Here is a 6,000-nt window from a genome sequence, read left to right on the forward strand (position 1 = left end):
TTATGGTAAACTATCCCCCATACATAAATCCCATTAAACACATTCTTCAGAATTTAAATCCATTTGAATCTCAATGATTTCTTACTAACATAGGCGGTGCAATGTTGTGGTGTCTTGGAAAAGTAATTACTACAATTAAAACTGACCGTTCCAAAATGGCGGACACGTCAACATGTATAGAGTTCACGTGCTGCATTAACATCCGGTCTGTGTTTGCTGATCGGTTTGGCTAGTGGGTAATAATATACTGTATATTTTATGTTTTTATTTAATTTCTATTAGTACTAATTTCTATTAATATTTGTTTATATATGTAAAGCGGTTCAATAAAAAGTAAGAAAGGAGACAGGGTTGGTGTGGTGGGAATTAACCTTGTTTTTTTTGCTTGTTATCAGAAATATAGTATATATAAATGTATGATTACGAAAAAGACAACCTACAGCACATCAGGGAATGTGGTCCTTATTCAAAAATAATAAAAAAACATATAGAAAAAAGAGCACTGAATACAATTTTATTTACAGTTTGTTTCTTATTTTGTTAATTCTCTTTTGTACTAATGTTTTGAAACCATTGTCCCGACTCCTGCCTCAATATGCTTTGCATGTTGTATGTCATTTTTTGAAACGCCTCCTTAAAGTCTTCTCGAAGCTGATGAGGTCAAGTTGGACATTATTATGGCCAGTACAATATGTATTTGTTATAGTGAAGGAAAAACAGTCAACAGCTTAGATATTGCACAGACATCGCGTCCTGCTGTTTCATAGTCATACCGTATGAGGGTCTAGCTGTCAGTGCATCAGTTGTCACATCTACTTCTAACACTGGCAGCATGATTTTAGTATCTGTCGATTAGTGGCTGCCAGAGGAGTTTACATTCATATGATTGACAGGCCAATTGCTTTAGTTTGACGTTGTAAACAGGAAGCAAAGCCCTTGGATAATACTATTGATGGTAGACTTTTCTCCCTTCTTTGGTAGACCCACTGTCCTTCAGAGAATAACCAAATATTCATTCATACAATTCAGTCATGACAACTGTCTATAGCAAGTGTCACTTACTGCTTTCTCATAATTGCAAAATCAAAGCTATTGTATTACCCAAATATATACTCTCTGCTTTTGGATGAATGGAAAGAGCTTGGCTTTAGATCTGTTCCCCTCTTTTATGTCATGATTCTGCCTCATCATGTCAGGTTTCCTGTGTCCACAACAGATCCCCAGCCGGGCATTCCAGGTCGGTGCAGCCGGCCGTTCCCCCCCGGGCTATCCAGTCCGTGTCCTGCCGGCTATACAGTCCTTGTCCTGCCGGCTATCGTGTCTGCCCTTATTTAGACTTCCCCTGTTTGGACTCCTGTGTTCCCCTTCCCTTGGACTCTTGTGCTTCCCCGTTTTGTTTTTTGTAATTATCATGTTGCCTTGTTTTTGCCAGTGTCATAGTCTATCTTTTCTTGTTTGTGCCTTGAGGAGCGTCAGGTTGCCGCTCCTTAAGGAGGGGCTTCTGTCATGTTCATGTCAGGTTTCTCTTGGTTTAGTGGCAGGATCATGACAGCACCTTGTGTTTAATGTGGAGAGAGGCAATTATTGTTGATTTGGCTTGCCATATGCTCTCTCCGGTCTTGTCTCTGTTCCCGTCCTCTCGTTTCCCCGTTATTGCTTGTCAATCAGTTCATACCCTACACCTGTTCCCCTCTTGATTTGGTCCCTCATTTAATACCCTTGTGTCTTCTGTCTTGTGCTGGTTCATTGTGGTTGTTGGGTGAGTTCCTGTGTCTAGTCTAGTCCAGTCTAGTCTATGTTTAAAGTTAATTTTAGTCTTGTGTAGTTAGTATTAGTCCTGTCTTGTAATCATACCCCTTTTGTTTTGTTATGTTACCCCCTCGTGGGTTTTGTTTTGTATTTATTAAAGTCTTGTGTTAATGCAGCGGCTTCCTATGAGTAAGCATTGGTTCGATACCCGCTCGGGCATACAAAGTTAATTTTTCTTAAATGAAGTTGTTGTATTATTACAATAAATGCATGCTTAGAACAAAGTATATTATTCAATTCGTATTCTATCTTTAAGCTGCAGTAACAATAAAGAAAACTTGTGTAACCCAAATGTAACAATATTTAGGCTATTTATTTGTTCTTTTTTATTTAATCAACATGAAGGCAAAACAATCATATATAACTCAACAAGCTGTATTAGCTTATTACGCATATTTCATCCATTTGTCTGTTTAATTGTTGTACTTAACAATTAATAGAAACATGCAGTTTAAGCTATAGAAGGAATTGATTTCTTGGCCATTATTTGTTAAAACCCTTCCATAATTTAAGTTATTTTATTTATTTATTTTTTGTAATGAGAATGTGTAATTTTAAGTAACAAATGCCAATAATTAGGATCATGTGCGTCTGAAGCACAAACAATGTGAGTGCAAACATGACAGCACTCTAGCAGCTACTTCAGTGATGCAGTAAGATGTCTGACAAGAAATGTTAGTTTTGACGCCATCAATCGAGTGCCAGTTCGAATCGACCTTTCAACAAACAAAATTGTCTACATTTTTACATCGCATATTTTGTGCTGGCATTTATTTTTCAACAACGTACGGAAAATGTTCATTTTATTTTGGCCATGTTTTTCGATGCATGATCTCACAGCATGCCATTGTCAAGTTTAGGGGTGGCCAGTGTAAAACTTACCAAATTGGACCCTTAATAAAGAACATTGAGTTCTTCTGAGTATTTGTAAAGAGAGCTGGATTCCGTAGTGGTCATTGAGAGTGGGCATTCACATAAACAGTGGAGTTAGAGCATATGTTTGAACATCATGAATAAATAATAAAAGTGGGGGAAACTACAAATAAGGTCCACTTTTTGAGAAGAAAAACACTTACTTTTAACACTTACTAAAGGCTGGCTACAGTCCTGATATATTACAGCAATGGCTTCAAATAATAGAGAGTCTTTTTGAACGGAGAAGTTCCTAAAGTTGATCCCTTATGACCTTCCAGTCATGGGATGTGAGCTTAGACGTCTCCGCGGCCACATTCTACGGCATTGAGAGTGACAGGATCAGACACACTCGCCCAATTTAAATCTAGATTAAAGACACATCTTTTCAGCCAAGCATTCACTTAATGCAAAATATGCTAAATAAACCACCGGGAGACTGCAGACATTAGATATTATTTACTAGAATAATCTTGCTTGTTCTATAAACACCATGTACTGTGTTTAAATTGTTTTGTTTTTCAGTTATTGAAAATTATTTTGGAACAAAGCACATTATGAAAAGCGCTGAGTTGAATTGAGTTGGGTATTATGCATCTTCCCAGGTGTGAATCATTTCATGAACATTGACACAAAGTTAAGACCAAGTTAAATCTGTGTCTTTTTTCATATGAATATGTGGGCAGAATTCGTTTTTAAAGCGAGTTCTGTATCTAACAAAAGACACCTGTTCCACATTTATTTGACGAACTAATAACTTTCTGTCTAAAACGAATTGTTCATTCTCTCCTTTGCTTACTCCAGCTTTAATCCTCATAGCAGTAAACTTAGGGTACTGTTTAGCATTTTTAAAACGTTTTTATGTGCTCTCCTACCTGTAAGTCGCTTTGGACAAAGGCATCTGCCAAATGAATCAATGTAGCTGTTATGCAGCTAAGCCTTGTCTGTGAAACCTGGCCTTAGAATACCATCAAACAAAGCTATGCATGAGATCTAATTATATTTTTTTTATAAATTAGCATGCGTCTCAATTCCACATAAATGTGGAAGAGTATGCGTTAAATATGTACATTTAGTAACGTAAACTAGCTAGTGTGATCTGAGTAGGATAACTTCATTTTACAGGTCAAAAGATGCTCCTACAACATCTGTTGGTGCCTGCTTACCATGCTGGACCTTTATCTATATAATTAAATATTGGTTTTATGAGCTCTAATATTCAAATACAGTATTATTAAGAAAACAATCTGTTTTATTTGATTTTCAACATTATTTTAAAACGATTAGTAGGTAGTTTTAATTTCAAACATTTGTTGTTATTTGTTTACTTCCTTTTTATTCCTATTATTCACAATTCATGTTATATTAAAATAAATAAGAATTTTGCTTTGAAAAAAATTTAAGATCTAAAATCTTGCCTAGGGCACCAACAGAGGCTGGGTCGGCCCTGCCACAAAACAAGTAACAAATTATCAGGCATTCCTGGTTAATGCCTTTTTAAACATGTAGTAACTCAAGTTGGGAGAGTTTTGCGAGTGACAAACAAGAGTGAATACACTTTAATATTGTTAGCTAATAGTAGCTATTCTATATTTGTTTAGTAATTTATGAAATGTGTTTTGATTTATGCTATTTAAAAAAAGGCCTATATTGTTCATGTGATCTTAACAAAAGTTTTCCTTACTCTTTTCCACCTCTTCAGACAGAGCTTGAACACAAATAAGCACAGGACCGTGTAAAAGCAGCTTCTCATCAGCTGAGGTGAGTCGAAATAGTCTCTCCCGCGCTTATTATTTCATGAACCCCAAATGACACGTGCATAATGATCACACCCGTTACATCAAATATTGGCCGTTCACCCGATGGGTGGTGGTTTTGACACCATTCTGCCCAACAATGCTTCATGAGTGGAAAGCAAGTTGTATTTTTAGCTCATGAAAAAGCAATAACACATGGACTGGACATGGATGAGTTGGAGACAGAATCCTCTAAAATGAGCAGAAAGTGCTGTGAATATTATAATGATATGAATAGCTCTTTTTTATATTTTCATCAAATCTATAGCTACTTAATTGTAAAATGTAAAATAAATGTAAAAAAACATGTAGGCATAAGAATGTAAAAGTAAAATATACAAGATTAATATTAGACGTAAGAATTTTTCAAAAAGCTAAATAGTTAATTATAGTAAATAATTTGTCAAATCATGTTTGACTACTGCGTGACGTAAAACAGGAACCCATTACACCCATGTTTGTATTTTCTGGCATGTTTCACGTAATCGCTCCCTCTTCAGCACTTCGCTGGCGCCGGCTCTGCTTTGGAGGCTGTAGGAATGTCACTCTCAATGCGGTAGAATGTGGCCCCGGAGACGTCTAAGCTGAGCGTAGCTGCGCCTGGTCGTAGTTTCAGATGGTGCAACAGGTGTAAATATTTATCACAAGTCTGTGCGTAGTTAAGTCCGACATTAAGCTTAAAGTAAGAGAAGCCACTGATTATAATCATTTTCAGATATTGGCATAATAATACTTGCAGACGAGTACGAAACGCAATAAATTCAGGTGCTTTTGTGGATGCCTGCTATTTGGGAAACACAGTGGTGACAGAAGATTCTAAGATGCCATTACAGAAATATTTTAACGACTTTGCTCAGGCATTTCATAATGGCCAAAGCAACATTTATGATGCTGTGTAACAAGATCAGTAGGCTTCTCTGGTTAGTCAGGTTATGCCATCTTATTGCAGTTACGTGACTGGTTTACACCCAACTTTTTTACGTCTAGCTGGTCCAACTGACAAGCTTTATGGACAGGCTAGACAGATGTTTTATATCTGTCCCCTGAATCTATCCGGACCCACAATATACAATCTCAGGCAATATTGGTTGATCACTACCCCTGTGATCTTTAGTGCCATTTGGGAAGAAAGTGGGGGTTGTGACACAGCAATACATTTCTGTTATTTTTCCCCACCCTACAATCCCCCCTAGGCAGCGAGGGCCACACGAATGGAGATCCATGGTGACACAGTCCATTAGTATATGCGTTCACTTCTGAAAATTTTACCTATCTGTTCTCCTTTCAGCCCTGCGTGAGAGGCTTCACATCGAATGGACCCTTTAATCGATATGCAAACTTTCATCGAATACTTCACACATCACAACAGGCTCTGAAGGGAGAGAAGAATTTTGAAGCACCACAAGAAATGAGGCAGATGGGCTCCTGTGATTCAGATATAGGGCACTACAAACAGCGGAAGCGTACAAATGGCAGTTATAAT

The sequence above is a fragment of the Barbatula barbatula genome, assembly GCF_947034865.1.
Source record: "Barbatula barbatula genome assembly, chromosome: 17".
Taxonomy (NCBI): Eukaryota; Metazoa; Chordata; class Actinopteri; order Cypriniformes; family Nemacheilidae; genus Barbatula; species Barbatula barbatula.